General features: G+C 41.0%; 1 pseudogene; it reads left to right on the forward strand.

Moving 5' to 3' along the window:
• Positions 1-1194: 1194 nt before the first annotated feature.
• The window catches only part of LOC127081315 (ABC transporter C family member 5-like), a 36529-nt pseudogene continuing 10174 nt past the window's right edge, over positions 1195-27549 (forward strand).

The following is a 27549-nucleotide window of genomic DNA, read 5'->3' on the forward strand; positions in this document are numbered from 1 at the left end:
TATGACCCATTCTGATCTTTCATCATCAAACTTCCTGGATGGCATCTCTAAGCCCATCTCCATCAAGACTAGCCTTTGATTAACAAGTGCAAAATTTTGGGGCATTCTAGTGTTCAATAATCTTCCACCTCCAGACCACGAATGACATACATACCATTCTAACTCTCTCGGTTCAAGAATATTGAACAGGGGCAGCTGTCATACCCCAAAATTTACCCGTTAATCTTTCAAGACATTCTTCAAGGCACTCCAACTCATTGTTCAAGGCATTGATCTTAAAAGAACAAAGACCCAGCACACAAGTGGCCAAATCCAGAAAATGGCCCAAACTGGCATGCTCGCTAGGCGAGCAACTCCTTCGCCTAGCGAACCCTTCGCTACGCCACTCGCCTAGCGAAGCTTGCGAATACCAGAAAATTTTGGGCTTCATTCTGAGCCCATTGTCATACCCCGATTTTGGTCCTGATTTTCTTTCCATTTTTTCATTTTTATTTGGCACTTGACCTAAAATTCATTTGCATACATTCATTCCCAAATCCATTTTTTTATTGATAGACATTGGTCATTATCTAGCTTCTTGATCATGGTGTTTTTTGATTATAAAATGGATTTTAATTATTTGACTTTTTTTAATTTTCAATTAAATTTTAATTTCGAATTAAGTTTAATTCCAAATTTCAATTTAATCTTAATTGTTTATTTTACTAATGATTCAAACTCTAATTGATTTTAATTTCCAAATGAATGTTAGAGTTGATATCAAAGTAGTTTTAACGAATTATAGATTAATTTGATTTTAATTTGGTTTATGCTGATTTGTTATTATTATTTAAATTGATATTTAGATTAGTCTTGGATTATTCCTAAAAAAATCCATATCCATTTTTATAATCAAATATCCAAATTCCTTGAACCCACAATTAAATCCATTTTTTCCAATCCAACAACCCAACTCTATTTTTAAATCCATATCCAAAATCCATATCCATTTTCATTATCCATTCGGAACCAATTTAAACCAATCCATATCCAAAATCCATAACAATTAACCAATTAACCCAAAGTTCATTAATCTAAAACAATTACCCAACAAAAAAAAACAAGTCCCAATTCCAATCCCATAAGAATTCCATAACAGCAGCATCATGTCTAAACCAATAGCATCCACAATCAGGGGTTTCGGACAAGAAAAGGTTCATGAAGCGGAACCTCTATCTTCTTGATTGTTTTGCACGACCTTTCTTCTACAGTCTTGCTGCTATTGAGTGGCTCTGCCTTCGTATGGAGCTCCTGTCCACCTGTGCATTTTCTTTCTGCATGCTATTGCTTGTTAGCTTTCCCCATGGAAGTATTGACCCTAGCATGGCTGGACTTGCTGTGACATATGGTCTGAATTTAAATGCGCGGTTATCCCGTTGGGTACTTAGCTTTTGCAAATTTGAAAACAAAATAATTGAAAGAATTTATCAGTACAGCCAAATTCCTAGTGAAGCACCGGCAGTTATTGAAGATTCCCGCCCTTCATCCTTATGGCCTGAAAACGGGACAATTGAAATAGTTGATTTGAAGGTCCGTTACAAAGAAAATCCTCCTTTGGTGCTTCATGGAGTATCATGCATATTTCCTGGTGGGAAGAATATAGGAATAGTTGGACGCACCGGCAGTGGCAAATCTACATTGATTCAAGCATTGTTTCGACTGATTGAACCTGCAGAAGGAAGTATCCACATAGACAACATCAATATTTTACACATCGGTCTTCATGACCTCCGAAGTCATCTCAGTATCATACCACAGGATCCGACCTTGTTTGAAGGGACCATTCGAGGCAATCTTGATCCTCTTGAGGAGCACTCCGATAAAGACATTTGGGAGGCACTAGATAAGTCTTAACTTGGCGAGATCATCTGCGACAAAGGACGAAAGCTTGATACACCAGTTATAGAAAATGGAGACAATGGGAGTGTAGGACAGCTGGCGACTCTGCTGGGGAAACCAGGTCCCCTAAGCGAGTCCCTCCTAGCTTTTGTAGGTTTCTTGTTTGTTGGGTGTTTATTCTTTTGTACAGTTGTTTATTTTCAGCATTTACCCGCTTTACCTTATTGCATTCATGTACATATGTTTGCTGTATCTGTGGGTTCTGTGGGTTGTTTGTTTGTTGGGTTGGGACTGTTCTATGAGAGATAAGCCCACTACCCAGGCTTGAGTGTACGCATAGGTGTTAGAGTGGATAGTCATGAGGCTTGCGTGGTATGTTGCTACGTTAACTCGTTCATGAGACCCACATGCAAGACGAGGTTTCTGTTGGATATATTTTGTCCTATGGGTGTTCCATAACGACAGATATTCCTTTAGAAATCGTCGACTCTGGTGACCATTTCCCGAGAACTCAGTCGAGGCCTCTCCTCCGAGACGTGATTATGTTAGCTCTGGTGGGCGCATTCTCGCTGCTCAATCCGAGGACCCCGAGACTGGGAACTTGCTTTAGGATATCCTGTTGAGGGGAGTCAGCGGAGGTCTTTTATCCTGTAATAATGCCAAACCTTCAGTGGTAAACGTATTATTCTCGACTGAAGGGCTAAAGCTGACAAACTTCTGTTCTTAGAACCTACAGTGAGGGGCGGGCTAAATTCAGGAAACCTTAACCTCCAACCAACCCGGTTTTCTGGAGCAGAGTTTTGATCTTATATTATATTCTTCAGTGGGTTTTCTCTTCAGACAGTGCAACCCGACAGATGTTCAAGCAGATACAACAGTCCTGATTTCCATGTCACTGCATTGCATCACATCATTTTGCATTCATATCACTTAATACATGTTTATCTATTCCCAGGGGTTTACATCTTCTTCTTGATTCCGGTCGCGGTTCTTTGGTTTTTCTACGATGGACATTGGCAGAAAGAGACATGTCGCCTACAAGTTTCCTGTGGTTTGTTTGGAGCCTATTCAACAAATGACGAAGTTAATGAATCACGATTCTCTAGAAGGATTCCGGAAGGAGTACGGTTTGATTCTAAGTTTCGTCACGGTTCTTTCCAAGGATCAACATGATGCTCTCTTCACACTGTTGCAGTTCTATGACCCTCCATTGAGGTGTTTCACATTCCCGGATTATATTTTGGTCCCTACTTTGGAGGAGATTTCCAGTTTTCTCAGAGTTCCTATCAAGTCACAGTTGTTATTCTACAGTTCTGAGTTTCTTCCCGATCTCAGCATGGTTGCTTCGGCCACATATTTGGGGAAATCAGTCTTGAAGGCTAATATGTGTCAGAAGGGAGGAGTCAGTGGTTTTCATTTAAGTTTCTTACTGGGAGAAGCAAAGAAGAAGCTTGAAGATGGTGACCAGAGGGGTTTCAATGTTGTGTTGGCTCTTTGTGTGTATGGGGTTGTCCTGTTCCCTAATGTTGCAAAATTTGTGGACGTAGACGCAATACGCCTTTTTGTGTTGGGTAATCTAGTGCCGACCTTGTTGGGAGATTTCTTTCATTCGGTGCACCACAGGAATGAGAATAGAAAAGGAGGATTGTTGAATTGTTGTGCGTCTTTGTTTTATAAGTGGTTCAGTTCTCACCTACCCAAATCAGGAGCGTTCGTTGATGTCGAGGACTCGTTGAGTTGGTCGAAGAGATTGATGGGGTTGAGAGCTGAAGATATTTCTTGGTGGTCTGACCGGAGCTTGCTTCGGGCGGATATTATTCACAGTTGTGGGAACTTCCCAAATGTACCGTTGGTAGGAAGAAGAAGAGGAATCAACTATAATCCTTCTCTAGCAGTCAGACAGTTTGGATATGCTTTAAGAACTCCGCCTTTGGAAAAGGATGTGGAAGAATCTCTGTTTTTCCATTCTTCGCCTGATTTGACTGTATCCCGTAAGGCAGCTGAGGCATGGCTCAAGGTGATCAAGAGAGGAAGAACTGTGCTTGGAAAAGGAGATTGTAGAACTTACCCTCAGTATGGAGAGTGGCTTCAAGGAAGAGTCGAAGAGTTGGGTCTGCCGTTTCCTATAGAAGAACCTTTGTATCCACCAACTCCTGCGCAGTCAACAATGGTGAGCCGAGAGGAGTATGACAAATTGAAGAAAGCCATGGAGGAGCTTCAAATTGATAACTCGGAGTTAAGTGTGAAGTTGCAAGACTATATGCATCAATTCCATGAGGCAGAATATCAGAAGGGGGAAGCCGTCAGATTGCAAGGGGAAGCAGAAAGGAAATTAGCTGTGGAGGTGGACTTCTTCAGGAAGACAGACAAGGCCTTGGGATCATCCAGTTCTGAGTTGAAGCGAGTCAAGCAACAATTAATGGATGCTCATGGTAAATTGGCAGGGTGGCAAGAGCGATGGGATGCATTTTCAACTTCTCGGAAGGAAAAGGAGGAGGAGATGGTGACCGAACTGACTGGTCAGATGGAGAAATTGAAGACTTTGCTGAAGGAGAAGAACAATGAGCTTCTGTGCGCCCGTTCTACCAGTGGTTACATCACCGATCAACTCAATGAGGCTCGAGGACAGATTGAAGAACTTAAGGTGTTGGCAGGTTTGAAGAAATCCAGACTTGAAGAGGTATTCGGAGAAGATGATGGGAATTACTACAGAGAGCACATCAACGAGTTGGGTGGAGTTATTCACCAAAGGAATCTGCTTATCCGGCGTTTGATGGAATTCTCAGATCATCCTGACACGATAGCATTGCTGGCTGAAGTGAGGAGCAGTTCTTGCTGCCAGGAGACTTTGGTTTGGGCCATGGCATGGATCCCATGTTCAGGAGATTAGAGGAGAGGCTGAAGGCGGTGGAAGGACAAAACCCTCTGGGGGTAGATGTTTCTGACTTGGGATTGGTCCCAGGCGTGAGGGTCCCACCGAAGTTCAAAGTCCCAATCTTTGACAAGTACAATGGTAGCTCTTGCCCGAAGACCCACGTGCAAGCCTACTTCCGAAAGATGGTTGCATACTCTGATGACGAGAAGCTACTCATGTACTTCTTCCAGGACAGCCTAGCTGGGGCATCCCTGGAATGGTACATGAGGTTGGATAGAGCCCACATCCGTTGCTGAAGGGATTTGGCGGAAGCTTTTGTGAAGCAATACCAGTATAATGCAGACATGGCCCCGGACAGAACTCAACTCCAGAACCTGTCTCTTAAAAGCAGTGAGTGCTTCAGGGAATACGCTCAACGCTGGAGGGAGACAGCTTCCCGTGTTCAACCTCCCATGTTGGAAAAGGAAATGGCCAACATGTTCATGAATACGTTGCCTGGACCTTACCTGGAGCGTCTGGTGGGGTGCAATGCCTCCAACTTTGCTGATGTGGTCTCTACCGGAGAGAGGGTAGAGAATTACCTGAAGACCTACAAGAGCCACAATGGAGGTGGATCTTCATCAGGAGTAAAGAAGCCATTTATGGGAGGACAGAAGCAGAGGGAAGGGGGTGTGAATTCTGTGTCTTCATATCAAAATAGGAGGAATAATTTTCAAAACTATCATCAGCGACCGTATGTTGCAGCTGTGACTATTCCGGCTGCAGCACCACTACAACAACAACAACCACAACGTCAGCAAACTCAGTATCAACAACAACAACAGCCAGGTAACAGACCCGCCTATCAACAGAGGCAGAGGATGATGGACCTGCGTTTCGACACTCTTCCAATGTCGTACGCTCAGCTGCTTACAAGTCTTCAACAACTACAACTTGTGCAGCTACGCACTCTGGCTCCTCCGGTTGGTAGACTTCCGGTGGGTTACGATGCCAATGCTAGGTGTAGTTTCCACTCTGGGGCACCTGGCCACAATATTGAGAACTGCAAAGCTTTTAAGCACGTAGTTCAGGACCTCATAGATTCAAAGGCTATCAACCTTGCACCGGCTCCTAATGTCGTCAACAATCCCATGCCACAGCATGGTGGTGCAAACGTGAATATGCTGGAAGAAGAAGCCAAGTCCGTTAAGGATGTGTTGAAGTTGAAGACTCCGTTGTTGGAAATTAAGGAATGCTTGCTGAAGGCCGACGTTTTCCCCGGTTGTGGGAAAGGTTGTTTGGATTGCGCTACACAGGGTAAGGATTGCTTGAAGCTGCAGCAGGGTATCCAGGTCTTGCTTGACACTGATACCCTCCAAGTTGAAGACTTGCCTGTCAAAGAGTTTGCTGAAGGGGTAGTTGAAGAGGTGTTTGAAGATGCTGTTGAAGAATTCACAGATGTTGTTCCTGCTGACTGTGTAGTTCCCATTGATGTATTTAATTTTTCAAATGTTGTTGCTGATATACCAAACAATGTGTCTGATTTTGATGTAACTGAACTTGATTCCGATGTTCCGAATGTTTTTGTTTCAATGAATGAGATTCCTGAGTATGACTATGATGTCGCTACTATCACCATTTTCTACCCGACTAATCAGATCAATGTGCCAGAAGCACAACCAGTGCCACCAGTGCGACCGTCCTCTATGACAATCACAACCCCTGGTCCTTTACCTTTCACAAGCGATAGGGCCATTCCTTGGCATTGTGGGGGGAGTGTATACACGCACGATCATGGGGTGGAACAACCATTGAAGGTAGAAGAGGGTCAGAAGTCTGAACTCGAAGTTGAAGGTTCCGCAGTGGACAATGTTGGTGGAATCGGGCGATTCACCAGGAGTGGCAGGCTATTCTCGCCACCCGTTACCCAAAATAATAGTGTCGATGCCGCGGCTAAGGCCAAAGGCAAACAAGTTGGGAATGAGGGTACCTCTGCACCCCAGGCTGGCTCAGAGCCTACTTTCTCGAATGATGTGGACGAGCTCTTAAGAATCATAAAGAAAAGCGACTACAAAGTAGTTGATCAGTTGGTTCAGACGCCGTCTAAGATATCCATTCTCTCACTCCTGTTGTGTTCCGAGGCACACAGGGAGGCACTTCTGAAGGTCCTTAATGCTGCATATGTGCCTCAGGAGATCTCAGTAAACCAACTAGAAGGGATCATTGCAAACGTTCATGCAAGCAACGGGTTGGGTTTTACTGATCTCAGCCGGACGCAATCATAACAAGGCTTTGCACATCTCGATGGAATGCAGAGACACTATGTTATCACATGTTCTGGTGGATACAGGCTCCTCTCTCAATGTGCTACCCAAGAGAGCCCTGTCAAGGTTAGAAGTAGAAGGTTTGGTCTTGAAGCCTTCTAATCTCGTGGTGAAAGCCTTCGATGGTTCTAAGAGGTCGGTGTTTGGAGAGGTGGAATTGCCAATCCTGATTGGATCACAAACCTTCAACACCGTATTCTATGTGATGGATATCAGTCCCTCGTACAGTTTCCTTCTGGGTCGTCCTTGGATCCACAATGCTGGGGCAGTCTCCTCAACACTGCATCAGAAGATCAAGTTCCCAGTCAATGGCAGAATTGTCACCGTCTGTGGTGAGGAGGACATACTGGTAAGTAACCTGTCTACCTTCAAGTACGTAGAGGTAGAAGGTGAAATTCATGAGACTCTCTGTCAGGCCTTTGAGTCAGTTCAGATCAAGGATGCAGGTCCGGTGGAAGGGGTTAAAGCAGGAGCTCCTATCTCATCTTTCAAGCAGGCGCAAGCCTTGGTGGATTCAGGTATTGCTCTCGGTTGGGGACGTCTGTTGGAGTTACCAATGAAGGACGACAAGTTCGGGATTGGGTATCAACCAGCGCTGACTTCTACAACTTCAGCACTTCAGACTCGTCAGGGGCCGATTACTTTCTCCAGTGCTGGCGTCATCCAATATGGCCAGATCTCTGCGATCAACGATGAAAATGGAGATAGTGATTGCGACATCGACAACTGGGTGCGTCCGAGGATCCCTGGTGAAGTCATCAACAATTGGTCTTCCGAGGAAATTGTCCAAGTCACTCTTCTAGAGGAGTAATTTTTATTTGTTTTATTCATGCATGTCCAAGTCTTACGTTCCGCCCAGGGCGTAATGACTCATTGTAGGGCTCATCTATGTGAATACCTGCATTGTTTATCATAAATGAAGGACGTCTTTTGCATTCAAAATCTTGTTCACTGTTTTTCTATTTTTACAGTTTTCAAAATTTCAAAAGAATAAAAATATTTGGCAATGTTTTGTTTAGTTTTCACTCACTGTTCACACTCATAAGCACATACCATCACTCATGCAGATGCACATCACCGGATCTTATTGATAACGATTCTGCTATGGCTCGCTTCGACTTCGAAAACCCAATCTTCCAAGCTGAAGAAGAGGGTGATGAAGACTGTGAACTCCCTGAAGAACTTGCCAGGCTGTTAAAGCAAGAGGAAAGGGTCATTCAACCACATCAAGAGGCTACTGAAGTGATTAATCTCGGCACCGAGGACGCCAAGAGAGAAATCAAGATAGGGGCTGCTTTGGAAGACGATGTAAAGAAGGGGTTGATTGAATTGTTGCAAGAGTATGTTGACGTCTTCGCTTGGTCTTATCAGGATATGCCAGGGCTTGACACAGACATTGTGGTACACCGTTTACCTCTCAAAGAGGGTTGTCCTCCGGTCAAGTAGAAGCTCAGAAGAACAAGACCAGAGATGGTTGTCGAGATAAAAGAAGAAGTGCAAAAACAGTTGGATGCAGGGTTTCTAGCGGTTACCAATTATCCGCCATGGGTCGCAAATATCGTCCCAGTACCTAAGAAGGATGGAAAGGTACGGATGTGTGTCGACTACCAGGATCTGAACAGAGCCAGTCCTAAAGATGATTTCCCATTACCTCACATCGACGTTTTGGTGGATAACACAGCTCAGTTCTCGGTATTCTCCTTCATGGATGGTTTTTCTGGCTATAACCAAATCAAGATGGCACCAGAAGACATGGAGAAGACAACTTTCATAACCCCATGGGGGACCTTCTGCTACAAGGTGATGTCGTTTGGTCTGAAAAGCGCTGGGGCAACATATCAACGAGCTATGGTGACTCTGTTCCATGACATGATTCATCATGAAATCGAGGTTTATGTGGACGATATGATTGCCAAATCTCAGACAGAAGAAGAACATCTGGTGAATCTGCAGAAACTGTTTGAGCGTTTAAGGAAATTCAAGCTGAGGCTTAATCCGAACAAGTGCACTTTCGGGGTGAGATCTGGAAAATTGTTGGGTTTTATTGTTAGTGGAAAAGGGATTGAGGTGGATCCTGACAAAGTGAAAGCAATACAGGAAATGCCTGAGCCAAGAACAGAGAAGCAAGTCCGTGGTTTCTTAGGAAGGTTGAACTACATTGCAAGGTTCATCTCTCACCTAACAGCCACGTGTGAGCCAATTTTCAAATTGTTGAGGAAAGATCAGGTTATCAGGTGGAACGACGATTGTCAAAGGGCTTTTGAAAAGATAAAAGAGTATTTGCAGAATCCCCTTATCCTCATGCCTCCAGTCCCAGAGAAACCACTGATTATGTACTTGACAGTACTAGACAATTCCATGGGTTGTGTTCTCGGTCAACACGACGAGACAGGTAAGAAAGAGCATGCCATCTACTACTTGAGTAAGAAATTCACAGATTGTGAGTCGAGATACTCAATGCTTGAGAAGACATGTTGTGCACTTGCATGGGCTGCTAAGCGATTGAGACAATATATGCTGACTCACACAACTTTACTGATCTCCAAGATGGATCCAGTCAAGTATATATTCGAGAAGCCAGCTTTCACCGGAAGAGTTGCTCGTTGGCAAATGGTACTGACAGAGTATGATATCCAGTATACATCCCAGAAATCCATCAAGGGGAGTATTCTTATCAGACTATCTTGCTCAACAACCGATTGAAGACTATGAGCCGATGAAGTTTGATTTTCCAGATGAAGACATCATGTTCCTCAAGATGAAAGACTGTGAAGAGCCAGTTGTTGGGGAGGGACCTTATCCAGATGAAAAGTGGACTTTGTTGTTTGATGGGGCCGTCAATGCCAGAGGAAGTGGAATTGGTGCTGTCATTACCACTCCGAAAGGTGCCCACATGCCTTTCACCGCTCGTCTGACCTTCGAGTGCACCAATAATGAAGCTGAGTACGAGGCTTGTATCTTGGGTATTGAGCAAGCCATTGATTTGAGAATCAAGACTCTGGACATCTTCGGAGATTCAGCTCTAGTGATCAATCAAGTGAATGGTGATTGGAATACTCTCCAGCCCACTCTGGTCCCCTACAGAGATTACACGAGAAGACTGTTGACTTTCTTCACAACAGTAAAGCTGTATCATATACCTCGTGATGAGAACCAGATGGCAGATGCTCTTGCTACTCTATCCTCCATGATCAAGGTGGTTCGGTGGAACCATGCTCCTAGGATCGATGTTATGCGCCTTGATAGGGCCGCGTATGTGTTTGCCGCTGAACTAATGGTTGATGACAAGCCCTGGTATCACGATATCAAGTGCTTTCTGAAGAATCAAGAGTACCCTGCAGGGGCATCCAACAATGACAGAAAAACTTTGAGAAGATTGGCAGGCAGTTTCTTCTTGAACAAAGACGATGTGCTGTATAAGAGGAACTTCGACGTGGTTTTGCTCAGATGCATGGACAAACACGAGGCGGACATGTTAATGCAGGAAGTTCATGAAGGTTCCTTCGGTACTCATGCCGGCGGACATGCAATGGCTAAGAAATTGTTAAGGGCGGGTTATTACTGGATGACCATGGAATCAGATTGTTTCAAGTATGCTCGGAAGTGTCATAAATGTCAGATTTATGCTGATAAGGTGCATGTACCGCCGAATCCTCTGAATGTGATGTCTTCGCCGTGGCCATTTGCAATGTGGGGCATTGACATGATTGGAAAGATTGAGCCGACTGCTTCCAATGGGCATCGCTTCATCCTTGTTGCCATCGACTATTTCACCAAGTGGGTCGAAGCAGCGTCATTCGCGAATGTCACCAGACATGTGGTTGCCCGTTTCATCAAGAAAGAAATCATTTGTCGCTATGGGATTCCCGAAAGAATCATTACTGATAATGGTTCCAATCTCAATAACAAAATGATGAGGGAGTTGTGTCAGAACTTCAACATTCAGCATCACAATTCTTCCCCCTATCGTCCTAAAATGAACGGTGTTGTTGAGGCAGCAAATAAGAACATAAAGAAGATTGTGCAGAAGATGGTCGTTACGTACAGAGATTGGCACGAGATGCTACCCTTCGCCTTGCATGGGTACCGCACTTCAGTACGTACGTCGACCGGGGCGACCCCTTACTCCCTGGTGTATGGTATGGAAGCAGTCCTACCTGTTGAAGTGGAGATTCCTTCTCTAAGAGTCCTGTTGGATGTTAAGCTAGATGAAGCTGAATGGATTCGGACAAGGTTCAATGAGTTGAGTCTTATCGAAGAGAAGCGAATGGCAGCCATTTGTCATGGGCAGTTGTATCAGAGTCGGATGAAGAGAGCCTTTGACCAGAAAGTGCGCCCTCGATGTTTCCAAGTCGGAGATTTGGTGTTGAAAAGGATCCTTCCTCCTCAGACGGATCACAGGGGCAAGTGGACTCCTAACTATGAGGGACCGTATATCGTCACCAAGGTTTTCGATGGTGGGGCCTTAATGCTTGCAACGATGGATGGTGAAGACTTCACTTCCCCGGTAAACTCAGACGCAGTTAAAAAATACTTCGCATAAAATAGACCCGCTGGACGGTAAAAAGAACAGTCCAGGCAAAAATGGGCATCCCGACGAACCAAGAAAATGAAAAGGTTCGGGCAAAAATTAGGGATTTAAAAATGAAAAGATCGTACACCTGGTAAGTTGAAAACCTGAAAAGGCAACTTAGGCAAAAATGGGTATCCCGGTGGATTGAAAACCCGAAAAGGGAAATCCAGGCAAAAGTTAGGGATTTAGTGAATGACTGCGTTCTGAGTTAGTTCTGAATCTCATCTCATGTCGGTGACTGGAAACTTTCAAAAGGGTAGGAAACAGTCCAGTCACTTTTTCAGAAGGCTGATCATCTGGAGGATCTTGAAGACGGGCAAGTCATAGCAGAATTGGAACCCAGTAGAAATCCATTTCACATTGCCACTAGATTAATTTCTGTTTTGCGATTACCTCTTCCTAGGGATTGCTTCCTGATGTAAATGCCTATTCAGAGGCCATTCAATCAATAAAATCATGTTACTCAGTATATCTCTGTTTTCATTTTCATTTTACTGTTTTGTTTGCAAAAATGACGTCCGAATTTTTGATAAACATTGCATCATGACACATAAGGGCTTTACAGGTATATGCTTAATAAACATTTAAAGTTGCTGTGAATTTTAAGTGCTTTGGATCATCTATTCAGAACAGATACCCTCGGGGCATTTCCTAAGCATGTGTGTCAGACTATACACTCCCCAGCGGAGTTGACAGTACCAGACTGTATCTTCCCAGCAGAAGCAGCTGCTCCTCAGAGTTCGATGCCAGATCGAGGATTTCAATCCCAGATCGATGATCTCTTTCCTGGAAGCATAACCTCGGTACCGTATCGGTGTTTGCTCCCCCCTGCTGAGTCATCTCTCGTAGATTATGGTTGCCAAAACCACTATCGCTTCCCCCAACAACAGTTTTGCAGCGCCGTTCTCTCCCCAGTCAGAGTCTCGGTATCTCGTCATTGCCAGAATACCGCGTGGCCGGTCATTTCCCCACATAGTTCATTATGTTGTGCATCTCCAACAGTAGTGCCAGGGTCCGGAAGATTGTGATCATTTCCCCTACAGGATTCCTTGCTTCAGCTTGGCATTTTCCCCAGCATTTCGCATCCCTGCATGTAGAATCATATTGCATTGCATCCTCCCAAATCGCGTAGCATTTCCATTTTCATGGAGCATTACGCCATCGCAAAATTCAAACATACGCATGTAAGCATAAAACATTCTCGGTATCCCAAGTGATAAGCCAGAAGTTTGTTTCCAGTGCTCAGACTGAAGTTTGTTCATGACTTATTATCCCCAGCATGGGTCGTTGGCCCACGTGCCGCCTCAATTATCATTTTCCCTATTTCTGCCGAGGCTGATAGGCATGAAGTTCCCGGTATCCAGACCGAAGTGGCATTCAGGCCAGTTTCCGATGTTCAGATCGAAGAAGTTTCCGACAATCAGGTCGAAGTACTTGTGGCATTCAGGCCAGTTTCCGGTATCCAGACCGAAGTGGCATTCAGGCCAGTTTTTCCGATTTTCAGATCGAAGAATTTTCCGACATTCAGGTCGAAGTACTTGTGGCATTCAGGCCAGTTTCCGGTATCCAGACTGAAGTGGCATTCAGGCCAGTTTTTCCGATATTCAGATCGAAGAAGTTTCCGACAATCAGGTCGAAGTACTTGTGGCATTCAGGCCAGTTTCCGATATTCAGATCGAAGAAGTTTCCGACAATCAGGTCGAAGTACTTGTGGCATTCAGGCCAGTTTCCGGTATTCAGACCGAAGTGGCATTCAGGCCAGTTTTTTCCGATTTTCAGATCGAAGAAGTTTCCGACATTCAGGTCGATGCAACTTGTGGCATTCAGGCCAGTTCCCGGTATCCAGACCGAAGTGGCATTCAGGCCAGTTTCCGATGTTCAGATCGAAGAAGTTTCCGACAATCAGGTCGAAGTACTTATGGCATTCAGGCCAGTTTTTCCGATTTTCAGATCGAAGAAGTTTCCGACGATCAAGTCGAAGTACTTGTGGCATTCAGGCCAGTTTTCCGATTTCCAGATCGAAGTGGTGTTCAGACCAGATTTCCGGTGATCAGACCAACATTGATACTCTCATATTCTGATGCTTAGTGTTCAGACTAATGTGCGGCGTTCAGGCCATGGGTATTCCTGTGTTACCATTTATTTTGGTATCCAGGTCAACTTAGTATTTAACCATCTCCCACTATGATCATATGAAGAGTGTCCTGCTTCATATTCTCTAGTAGAAGATACTTAAATAGGGGCAACTGTCATACCCCGATTTTGGTCCTGATTTTCTTTCCATTTTTTCATTTTTATTTGGCACTTGACCTAAAATTCATTTGCATACATTCATTCCCAAATCCATTTTTTTATTGATAGACATTGGTCATTATCTAGCTTCTTGATCATGATGTTTTTTATTATAAAATGGATTTTAATTATTTGACTTTTTTTAATTTTCAATTAAATTTTAATTTCGAATTAAGTTTAATTCCAAATTTCAATTTAATCTTAATTGTTTATTTTACTAATGATTCAAACTCTAATTGATTTTAATTTCCAAATGAATGTTAGAGTTGATATCAAAGTAGTTTTAACGAATTATAGATTAATTTGATTTTAATTTGGTTTATGCTGATTTGTTATTATTATTTAAATTGATATTTAGATTAGTCTTGGATTATTCCTAAAAAAATCCATATCCATTTTTATAATCAAATATCCAAATTCCTTGAACCCACAATTAAATCCATTTTTTCCAATCCAACAACCCAACTCTATTTTTAAATCCATATCCAAAATCCATATCCATTTTCATTATCCATTCGGAACCAATTTAAACCAATCCATATCCAAAATCCATTCAATCATAACAATTAACCAATTAACCCAAAGTTCATTAATCTAAAACAATTACCCAACAAAAAAAAACAAGTCCCAATTCCAATCCCATAAGAATTCCATAACAGTAGTATCATGTCTAAACCAATAACATCCACAATCAGGGGTTTCGGACAAGAAAAGGTTCATGAAGCGGAACCTCTATCTTCTTGATTATTTTGCACGACCTTTCTTCTACATTCTTGCTGCTATTGAGTGGCTCTGCCTTCGTATGGAGCTCCTGTCCACCTGTGTATTTTCTTTCTGCATGCTATTGCTTGTTAGCTTTCCCCATGGAAGTATTGACCCTAGCATGGTTGGACTTGCTGTGACATATGGTCTGAATTTAAATGTGCGGTTATCCCGTTGGGTACTTAGCTTTTTGCAAATTTGAAAACAAAATAATTGAAAGAATTTATCAGTACAGCCAAATTCAGAGTGAAGCACCGACAGTTATTGAAGATTCCCGTCCTTCATCCTTATGGCCTGAAAACGGGACAATTGAAATAGTTGATTTGAAGGTCCGTTACAAAGAAAATCCTCCTTTGGTGCTTCATGGAGTATCATGCATATTTCCTGGTGGGAAGAATATAAGAATAGTTGGACGCACCGGCAGTGGCAAATCTACATTGATTCAAGCATTGTTTCGACTGATTGAACCTGCAGAAGGAAGTATCCACATAGACAACATCAATATTTTACACATCGGTCTTCATGACCTCCGAAGTCATCTCAGTATCATACCACAGGATCCGACCTTGTTTGAAGGGACCATTCGAGGCAATCTTGATCCTCTTGAGGAGCACTCCGATAAAGACATTTGGGAGGCACTAGATAAGTCTCAACTTGGCGAGATCATCCGCGACAAAGGACGAAAGCTTGATACACCAGTTATAGAAAATGGAGACAATTGGAGTGTAGGACACCCATCAGGTCACAAAAATTATTATAAATAGCAGAGCTTCATTCAGAAAAAGGGGACAGAGGCAGACAGACAGAAACCCTAGCAAGGAAACCCTGAAGGAAACTCATCTGCACTAAGGTTACCTCCGCCCAACTCAATCCGGCGCCAACCCTAAGAGCGACTTGCCAATTCAAGGTTGCAATTCAGTTGCAAACAGGTTTGCATTACTATTACCGCTTTATGTTCTTAACTTGCATGTGGCATTATGATTGAATCTATAAAAATATCTTAAGTTTTTGCATGTGAATTTAAGTATGTATGAATATCTTGAACGTTTAACCATGTAATTTCTGTAATGGATGCCATAGGGTGTGAAACTTTCTGGAATTGTACTGTTACCAAAACCAAAACCCGCAGCCGCTCGCTAGCACATCGCTAAGCGAGCATGTAGCGAGTATTCGCTAAGCCTTCGCTAGGCGAGACAGGGGCGAACGTGGCAGTCGCTGATTTTTCTGTTCTGTTCTATGCTTATCTGATCTGTTTTATTCTAACCATGCGTTATTTTGCCTGACATTCCTACCGCTGTGTTTCTTTTGTGGTGTAATTCTCGATTGCACCCTGATTTGGTATTCTGACCTGTTTGCTGAATTTTGTAAGGGTTCACATACTCCCGGAGAAGGTAGCTTGCTAGGTATTCCACTTTATTTGTGGGATACCCTTGTGGAGATTCACCCTAATTACCTAATTGATTACAACTACCTAATTGATTGTAAAATATTGCCTTGGAATATGTGATCTTGGACCTCTCTTTGTTGCCTTACGGTATTACGGTATTATGGTCATGTCCCGCGAATGTGGGTATACACTTAGCAAAGACCCTTCGATTAAATCATCATGTCCCTATAAAATAAATCATTGTCCCTCGGATGTTGCTTGCGAATATATGATTTTGTCCCTCGATGACCCGTCGTTGTAGCCTACGGTTAATGATGATCGTCCCTTCGAATGCTAAGGTATCCTTACAAATGTTGCCTTCCATGACCAATCGATGACCCTTTTACATCCAAAGGATAAAACTACTTACTTCTCAATAGTAAGGACAGTTTTACCCTCATAAGGATAGGAAATACCCATAAAGACCTTGGGTAGGTATAACTCTTAATTGCTGTCTCCCAACCTAAAACATTTTTCATACATCACACTTTGCAAAACATCTACTAGAAAATCACCACTTGGTATACATTCATACTAGAATCATTGCCCAGTTATATTTTTCTAAACAACTTTCAAAATTAAATGAGATAAATACTTTGTATACATTCGGACAAGAATCATTACAAAGCTAAACTCTCTTTTCAAAACATTTTCTAAGCAGCTCACAAACACTTTTTCAGACAAGAAAAATATAAGTGATCCAGCAATTAAGAGCCCATGGATAACCATGGATACAAAGGGTGCTAACACCTTCCCTTTGTATAATGTACCTCCCGAACCCAAAATCTAATCAAGGTCTTTCCTGTTCTTTTCCACCTTTCCTTATTGGATAAAAGAAAAGTCGGTGGCGACTCTTGCTATCCGCGACATTTGCTTTCCAAAGCAAAAATACACCAAAGTCAGTTCACCGTATGACAGCAGCAGATGGTGATATGAGAGGAACTAAAGGGATTGCAACATTCTAGAACGTAAGAATTTTCATGATTTGAGACGCATAACCAAGAGCAACATTCTTGGCACTATTACGCACGAAAAAGAGACGCTTCAAAAAGTAATTTGCCCAATTCAAGGGAACCTTATTTTGAAGAATATACAAGAGATGAATGCTTGCCCTGTCTAACCTAGAATGTCCACTGTTTGCTGGACGCAGAATGTGCGAGATAATCCAATGAAGTATACGAGGAATTTTCTTAATCATACCAGACGTAACCTGTTCATCCTCACCCAGCGGTCTGTCCAATTTCAAGATAGATAGAGTAAACTCCTTCAGGTTAAAGTCAGTATCAAACTTCAAGTCATGCCAAGTCTTGAAATTATGCGACGAAAGCGGAATTTGAAACACTGTTTCCCAATCACCAGCCTCAAAAGTATAGGTTCTGACACTAATAGAACACTTAAACATATATCCTTTACCAGATTGTAAGCCAGCATAAAATGCACGGATAAAATCCTCATGGTAATCATCCTTTGTAGTCAAAAATGAACCAAGTTTTTGTGCATTAAGGAGTTCAACCGCATCCTTGAGATGCAGATGAATAGCATCATGTTTATCGAAGACATGGGGTTTCATAACTAGTCTTGTCTTGAAAGAATCCTCAAACTCAGTAGCAATTGCAGGATGAAGCAAATCTAAGGCATTAGGAGGAATTTTTGGTAACTGCTGAGAGGTGCCAACCGGTTCCTTTCCTTTTCCTTTTCCCCTTGCTCTAGCCGGAATGATTCTTGGAGGCATGGTGATGAAAAATTGAAGAAAAGTGAGATGAATTTAGGGTTTTGGAAAGAATGATGATGAAGGAGATTAGGGTTAGCCGCAGGTTTTGATAGGTAGGGGAACTGCTGATACCAAGTTTGTGAAAAGATGTGATAAGAGTTGCTGATGTGTCGATCCATGAGTGAAATAAAATGCATTTAATCCAAAAACAATCAGTATGTGTCGATACATATGGGAATGGATCGATCCATGTCACGCATTTTTGTTTTTAAAGGGTCTATGTATCGATACAAACGACGAATGAATCGATACATACTGAACCAATTTTGACAGATGTGAAATGAAAAAGACATGAATCGATACATACATCTTTGAATCGATACATACTGATGCCAAACCAAATTTTAATTAATTTTTATGCAGTATGGTTATGCATTATGAAGTATGTCATGATAATGATGCCCAAGTATAATTCACAAATCAGATATTAATGTTCAAACAATATATGCAAAGAAATTCACATAAACGAAAATAAGGAATTTTGTCTAACATACACAATCACATAGTTCTAAAAGAGATATAGAAAGGAGTGATATTACCTCTGTTGATGTAACCTTGTGAGGTATAAATGAAATCTAAAACAAATCTCATCAACCAAGGTGAGGCATAATATAAATAAGAACTAACATGCTTAAGACAACAATGGAGAGAGATCTAAGATCCCTCTAAACTTTTTGACATCTACACTCTTACCATGCTCATCTTTATCTAGATTTCCGTTGGTAGACATAGGGGTGTCAAATGATTTTGAGTCGTTCATTCCAAAGCGCTTGAGTAGTTCTCTGCATTACTTTGTTTGACATACTGTTATACCCTCATCAAGTTGCTTTATCTGAAGACCTAGGAAGTAATTTAGCTCCCCCATAAGACTCATCTCAAATTCACCCTGCATAACCTTAGAAAATTCTTCGACCAAGTGTGTGTTAGTTGAACCAAAAACTATATCGTCTACATAAACTTGAACTAAAAGAATGTGCTTTCCCTTGTGTTTAATAAAGAGAGTATTATCCACTTTACCTCTTGAATATCCATGATCAATTAGAAATTTGCTAAGCCTTTCATACCAAACCCGAGGGGCTTGTTTAAGACCATACAAAGCTCGTTTTAATTTGTAAACATAATCTGGATTTTCAGCATTCTCAAAACCAGGAGGTTGTGAGACATATACCTCTTCATTTATGACACCATTTAGAAACGCACTCTTTACGTCCATTTGGTAAAGCTTAAAATTATTAGAACAAGCATAGGCAAGCAAGAGACGTATAGCTTCAAGGCGAGCAACTGGAGCATAAGTTTCCTCATAGTCTATGCCCTCCTCTTGGTTATACCCTTGTGCTACTAAACGTGCCTTGTTCCTAGTTATCACTCCGTTTTCATCAAGCTTATTTCTAAAAACCCATTTAGTACCTATGATATGATGATCTCGCGGACGAGGGACAAGTTCCCAAACGTAATTTCTTTTAAATTGATTAAGCTCTTCTTGCATGGCCATTAGCCAACATTCATCAATCAAGGCCTCTTTGGCATTTTTAGGTTCTACTTGTGAAACAAAAGCTAAGTGAGAACAAAAATTACTTATCTTAGAACGAGTCATTACTCCCTTTGAAATATCTCCCAAGATGTTGTCAATAGGATGGTCTTTTGAATATTTCCAAGCTGGTGGGAGGTCATTCACTTCAGCTGTCCTTTCTTCCTCATCTTCTTCATGACTAGTATCTTCCTCCTTCTCATGGGCAACTGTTCTGGACTGATCAGTTTCCGTAACAGCTTCCTTGAGTATGTCTTCTGTAGATACACCTGCGTCATCAAAAGAAATACCTTTTCCGACACTTTTCGGATAAGACTCATCAAAAGAAACATGGACAGATTCTTCAACAGTAAGTAAACGCTTATTATATACTCTATATGCTTTACTTGATTGTGAGTATCCAAGAAAGACACCTTCATCCGCTTTTGCATCAAGCTTCCCAATATTTTCCTTACCATTATTCAAAACAAAACACTTACAACCGAATACGTGAAGATGTGACAAGTTTGGCTTTCTTCCTTTTAAAAGCTCATAAGGAGTTTTATTTAAAATAGGACGAATTAAGATCCTGTTTAAAACATAACAAGTTGTGCTAACTGCATCAGCCCAAAAATATTTTGGTAATCCACCCTCATTTTGCATTGTTCTTGCCAACTCCTCTAAAACACAATTTTTACGCTCCACAACGCCATTTTGTTGTGGAGTTCGAGGAGCTGAAAAGTTATGCTCAATACCATACTTGTCACAGTACTTATCAAAGTGATAGTTTTCAAATTCACCACCATGATCGCTACGAATTGTAACTATTTTGGAATTCATTTTGTTTTGGGACAGATTTGCAAAATTCTTAAAAGCAGAAAAAGTTTCATCTTTTCTATGAAGGAATATAGTCCAAGTAAATCTAGAATAGTCATCAACGATTACAAAACCATAATAATTTCCACCGAAGCTCTTTGTCCTAGAAGGTCCAAAGAGATCCATATGGAGAAGCTCAAGGGGTCGTGAAGTTGAAATTACATTTTTAGATTTAAAAGAGACCCTCGTTTGTTTTCCCATTTGGCACGCGTCACATAGGTGGTCTTTTGAAAATTTTATTTTTGGAACACCGACTACTAGATCCTTAGATACAACTGTAAGAACAAAAATTGTTCTACAACATATACCAAGATTTTGATGATAACAAAGGACGAAACCAAAAATGGCACTCTAACAAAAAGTTTCTAAGTGTGCAGGAATCTAAACAAAAAGAAAGGAATCTGATTGCGTCATCAGATACAGAATCATATCAGATACAAATTATCAGAAGCATCTGAAGAAGTAACGCGCTCAAGGTGTTCTAACTCTGAGCACAACAGCAAAACATCAGAGGCATCTGAACAAGGAGTACGCTCTAGAAGTTCTGACTCTGAACAAAGGCATATCCAAATTCCAAAAGCTCTCAGCGTCATCTAAAGACATCATCAGAACCCTAAGAGATCAAAACATCAGAAGCTCTGAAGCCACATAGCAAGATCTCAGATTTACAGAGTTACGTAGACTCTGATAATGGATTTCCTAATTCAGAAAGAATAACGTCAACTTTGAATTAAATGGAAAGGAACTATTATTGGAAAGAAGTTATTCAGGGAGACAAAGTTGTTTTGGCAAGAAACAACAGAAGTTATGGCATTGATTCCTAATCAAAGCAAAATCATCTGCCATCAATTTCAACGGTCCTTTCACCTCTATATAAAGGACGGCAAACAGCATTGAGAGACACACCTGAACACATTGAAATATTCTCTCTCTCTCTCTCTCTCTCTCAAAGTTTCACGAGCTTTTGCTCAGAACGTGAAATATTCTATTTGCTCTTACTGATGTAATACTTGCTTTATCCTAGAAGCACTCTAGATTACAAACTCTATTTTTATCTAAGTTGTTTTTATATTCCTCAAGTGACTCTGCGCAGTCTGTATACTTGAGAGGACTAAGAGATCTTTCTCTTAGACGTTGGTTGTAATAATCTTTCAAGATTAGTGGATTAAGTCCTTGTTGAAGGCGAAATCACCTTGGCCGGGTGGACTGGAGTAGCCTTGTGTTATAAGTGAACCAGTATAAAATCCTGTGTGATTTTATCTTCCAAAAGCGCTTATTTTCCAAAACAATTCAAACCCCCCTTTCTTGTTTTTCTCACCTTCAATTGGTATCAGAGCTTCGGCTCTGTTATTGATTTTCTAATCAAACACTTAACAGTGTAGAGAGATCCAGAACGAGAAAAACCATGGCCCACACAAATGAAAGAGACAGTTACAATGCTAAGCCTCCTGTCTTTGATGGAGAAAAATTCGACTACTGGAAAGATAGGATTGAGAGCTTCTTTCTAGGCTATGATGCTGATCTCTGGGACATTGTCACAGATGGATACAAACCTCTTGTCACAGAGGATGGAGTTGAAGTTCCCAGAAGTAAGATGTCAGATGATCAGAAGCGAGTTTTCAAAAACCATCACAAGGACAGAACCATACTTCTCAATGCTATATCTTACAACGAGTATGAAAAGATCACCAACAGAGAAACAGCCAAAGACATACTTGACTCTCTGAGGATGACTCATGAAGGAAACTCTCAGGTCAAAGAGACAAAGGCTCTAGCGTTTATCCAGAAATATGAAGCCTTCAAAATGGAGGATGACGAAGCCATAGAGGTAATGTTCTCCAGATTCCAAACTCTTATTGCAGGTCTCAAAGTTCTAGACAAAGGGTACACAACTGCAGACCACGTCAAAAAGATAGTCAGAAGCTTGCCAAAGAAGTGGAGACCCATGGTCACTGCTCTGAAGCTGTCTAAGGATCTGAACAATATCAGTCTTGAAGAACTTGTCAGTTCCCTCAGAAGCCATGAGATAGAACTAGAGGAAGATGAGCCTCAGAAGAAGAACAAGTCTGTAGCATTAAAGTCCAGATCTGAAAGACGCAAATCTGATTGAACCAAAGCATTCCAGGCCGAGACAGAAGATGTAGATGACTCTGAACAAGAAGATTCTGATGAGGAAGAAGAATTGTCCCTCCTGACCAGGAGAGTTAAACAACTCTGGAAAAAGAGGAACAACAACTTCATAAGACCAAGACCCAGAGGGGATCGATCAGAATCAACGTCTAAAGGTAAAACTAACAAAGATGTTACTTGTTATGAATGTAAAGAAATAGGTCACTACAGGAACGAATGCCCAAAGTTAAAGAAAGACAGTTCCAGAAAAGAGAGCTTCAAGAAAAATTCCCTCAGAACCAAAAAGGGGTTAATGGCTACCTGGGATGATAGCGAGTCTGACTCATCAAAACCTGACTCTGATGAACAGGCCAATGTAGCATTCATGGCTACCACATCCAATGACAGTTCAGATGAAGAATCTAAAGAGGTATTTTCTGAACTCTCTCGATCTGATCTAGAATCATGTTTGTCTGAAACTCTTAGCTCATATCAGAAACTAAAACAAAAGTTTAAAGCAATAAAAGGCTGTCTTGAAGAAAAATTTGAAGAATGTGGCAAACTTGAGATGACAATTCTAGAATTAAAAGATGAAAACAGATCTTTAACATTACAAAGAGATGCTGCAAAGAAAAATTGTTTAAAACTGGAAGAAGCGTTATCTCAAGCTCCACAAACTTCAAATACAATAATTTATAAATACGAAAAAGCCTTTCAAAAGTTTCTGAAAAATGGGATAGGAAGGAGTGTAATGGCATCCATGATTTATGGAGTCAGTCAGAACAATAGAAAAGGAATTGGGTATGATCCTAAGAAAGATAAAACCTCTACTAGTGATCAACTTAAATCTCCATTTTCATATCACTATACACACACTCAAGAACAAAAATTGAAAATGCTAGAAAACCCAAAGTTATAAGAAACTCTGGGAAAACTAATCAAAAAGGACCCAAGAGACTCTGGGTACCAAAAGATAAGATTGTTTATGTTGCAGATATCTTATGCAGCAAAGTTCAAACACCAGTCATGGTACCTGGACTCTGGATGCTCGCGACACATGACGGGAAGAAAGTCTATGTTCCAAAGCCTGGAACTTAAAGACGCTGGATTCGTAGGTTTCGGAGGAGATCAGAAAGGAAGGATCAGAGGCTCCAGAACTATTGGTAATGGTACTCTTCCCTCTATATCTGATGTCCTTTACGTAGAAGGATTAATGCATAATTTGTTATCCATAAGTCAATTAAGTGATAACGGCTATGACGTGATCTTTAATCAAAAAACATGTAAAGCCATAAATCAAAACAATGGTTCTGTCCTATTCACAGGCAAGAGGAAAAACAATATTTATAAAATTAATCTTTCTGATTTAAAAGAACAAAATGTGAAATGTCTGATGTCGGTTCACGAAGAGCAATGGGTATGGCATAGACGCTTGGGCCACATTAGCATGAGAAAACTATCTCAGCTAAATAAACTCGAGTTAGTCAGAGGCCTACCTAAACTGAAGTTTTCTTCTGATGCTCTATGTGAAGCATGTCAGAAAGGAAAATTTTCAAAAACATCTTTCAAAAAGAAAACTATTGTTACTACCTCTAAGCCTCTGGAACTTCTTTACATTGATTTATTTGGTCCTGTGAAAACAACATCAGTCAATGGAAAGAAGTATGGACTAGTCATTGTTGATGATTTCAGTCGCTGGACATGGGTGAAATTCCTAAAACACAAGAGTGAGTCACACTCTGTATTCACTAGTTTCTGCTCCAAAGTGCAAAAAGAATTTGACTCTAAAATTATTAGAGTCAGAAGTGATCATGGTGGGGAATTTGAGAATAAAAATTTTGAGGAATTATTTGACTCTAATGGAATATCCCATGATTTCTCCTGCCCTAGAACTCCACAACAAAATGGAGTTGTAGAGAGGAAGAATAGGACACTCCAAGAGATGGCCAGAACCATGATCAATGAAACGAATGTGGCTAAGCACTTTTGGGCCGAAGCTGTAAATACAGCGTGTTATATTCAGAATAGAATCTCCATAAGACCTATTCTGGAAAAGACTCCCTATGAACTGTGTAAAGGAAGAAAACCAAACATTTCATATTTCCATCCATTTGGATGTTCTTGCTTTATTTTAAACACTAAAGAACATCTGAACAAGTTTGATTCCAAAGCACAGAAAGGTATTATGTTAGGATACTCAGAACGCTCTAAAGGCTACAGAGTATACAATACAGAAACCAAAATTGTGGAAGAATCAATTCATGTCAGATTTGACGATAAGCTTGACCCTGAAAAGTCAAAGCTAGTTGAAAATTTTGCAGATTTAGAAATCACTCTTGCAGGATCTGATAAAGCTCCAGAGGCAACTACCACTCAGAACTCTGAGGAAATTAATTCCCCAGTAATCCCAAAGAAAGCTAAAAGTCGCATCAATGTATCTGAAGATTTGATTCTGGGCAACAAAGACGAACCTGTCAGAACCAGATCTACCTTCAGGACTTCTGAAGAGACGCCTCTGGGACTAGTGTCTCTGATCGAGCCTACGTCCTGTGATGAAGCACTTCAAGATAACGATTGGGTTTCAGCTAAGCAAGAAGAGTTAGATCAATTCACAAAGAATGATGTCTGGGATCTTGTTCCCAAGCCCAGAAGCACTCACGTTATTGGAACCAGATGGGTATTTAGAAACAAACTGAATGAGAAAGGAGAAGTCGTCAGAAACAAAGCTCGACCGGTAGCTCAAGGTTACAGTCAACAAGAAGGTATTGACTACAATGAAACCTTTGCTCCAGTCGCAAGGTTAGAATCTATTCGGCTTCTTGTATCTTTTTCTATTAACCATTCTATTAAATTATATCAAATGGATGTCAAGAGCGCATTCCTTAACGGTTATATATCAGAAGAAGTGTATGTCAACCAACCTCCAGGTTTTGAAAATCCAAATTTTCCAGAACATGTCTTTAAACTTAAAAAATCTTTATATGGACTTAAACAAGCTCCCAGAGCTTGGTATGAACGTTTAAGTAATTTTCTTCTGAAACACAATTTTATCAGAGGGAAAGTTGACTCCACACTCTTTTGTAAGAACCTTAACAATGACCTCATGATATGTCAGATATATGTTGATGATATTATTTTTGGTTCTGCTAACGCCTTTGTTTGTCAAGAATTCTCTGAGTTAATGCAGGCAGAATTTGAAATGAGCTTAATGCAAGAACTAAAGTTCTTTCTAGGAATTCAAATTAACCAAACTTCAGAAGTCACGTACGTTCATCAAAGCAAACACATAAAAGATGTTCTGAAGAAATTTGACATGGCTGAATGCAACCCTGCAAAGACTCCCATGCATCCAACATGCATTCTTGAAAAGGAAGAAGTCAGTAAAAAGGTTTGTCAAAAGCTCTATCGTGGTATGATAGGCTCCCTTCTCTATATGACTGCTACTCGACCTGATATTCTCTTTAGTGTCTGTCTCTGTGCCAGATTCCAATCAGATCCTAGAGAAACTCACTTAAAAGCAGTTAAGAGAATTTTCAAATATCTGAAAGGAACTCCTAACATGGGCCTGATGTATGAGAAAACATCAGAGTATAGACTTTCGGGTTACTGTGATGCAGATTACGCAGGAGATAGATTGGAACGAAAAAGCACATCTGGAAATTGTCAGCTCCTAGGAAACAATCTTATATCCTGGGCCAGCAAAAGACAGTCAACTATCGCTCTATCAACTGCAGAAGCTGAATACATCTCAGCATCACTGTGCACAACTCAGATGCTCTGGATGAAAAATCAGTTAGAAGATCTGCAAATCTTCGAAAGTAACATTCCTATCTTCTGTGATAATACTGCTGCCATTTGTTTAAGTAAGAATCCCATCTTACACTCCAGAGCTAAGCACATTGAAATAAAACATCATTTTATCAGAGACTATGTTCAGAAAGGGATATTAACATTGAAGTTCATTGATACAGATCATCAATGGGAAGATATATTTACTAAACCTCTAGCTGAAGATAGATTCCTTTTTATCTTAGAGAATCTGAACATTCAAAATTGCCCTGAATAAATTGTGCCTCTGAAGATGTAAAATGAGACTCTGACATAAACAAATGAGTTTATGCCTCTGACTCTGATACTTCTACCAAGTTAAGAAGATATCTGAGTTAGAAATCTCCAGGAACTTATCCTTTGGTATTCCTGAAGATCAGATACATCAACACGTGGAGTGAATTGCGTCTAACCTTGGAACTTCTAGACAGTTGTCCAGAAAAAATTCAAAGGACAGACGTTTGAGATCTCCTCGAGCAGTGTGCATACTGTTGGGATTAGACATTCATTAATGAGCCATAATCATTTCTCCCTCTAAGCGTGCTAACTTGGTTTTTGTGCTAAACTCTGATTGTTGTGTCGTTTTGCATGCAGTTCGTTTTAGTATATAAACACCTCTCTCACATTGTGCACACACTTCACTCTCACTCACTTTCTCAAATCAGCTCTCTCAGGCATTTCTGCAAGCAGTTCATCTTCATCTTGTTCTTCATCATCAATGGATTCTCAACAACAATTAGTATTCAACTACTCTCAACAAATGGACTCCAGCAACGCAGCTCAAAGCACAAGCACTCCTACTCCAACAATTACAGGCGTAACCATAACACCAGTTTACAAGGAACCTCATATTCTTGACCGTGAGGCTCACATCACTCTTGCAACTCCTTTTGAAAAACTGGAAGTTTTGTGTGAATCTCTTGTGGATTTCAACAACATGAAGAGGAATGGTGTAGACCTAACTGAAGAACTCCGTCAACAAGGTTGGGAAAACTACTTTCAACGGCTCTATGGCCCTGTTTACCCAAACCTCATCAAGGAATTCTGGAGGTTTGCTGACGCTGACGACCATTTCATCGTCTCCTACGTTTTGGGAGTAAAAATTGTGATTACTAAAAAATCAATTGCCTCTTTGCTGAACATGGAAAAAGCTGGAGGAAGAAGGATTTACAACATCAATCCTAGGGCAAGGTACATTGCTCGGGAAATCAACCCCACCATCTTCAAACTCAACACAGAAGGCAATCCCTCAAAGAACAAAGAACTACATCAGAATCTCCGAGTGTGGCTCAAGATCATTCTGGGAACTATTCATCATCGCCCAGCATCCAACTCATCAGATTACATCA

The sequence above is a fragment of the Lathyrus oleraceus genome, chromosome 5, assembly GCF_024323335.1.
Source record: "Lathyrus oleraceus cultivar Zhongwan6 chromosome 5, CAAS_Psat_ZW6_1.0, whole genome shotgun sequence".
Classification (NCBI taxonomy): domain Eukaryota; kingdom Viridiplantae; phylum Streptophyta; class Magnoliopsida; order Fabales; family Fabaceae; genus Lathyrus; species Lathyrus oleraceus.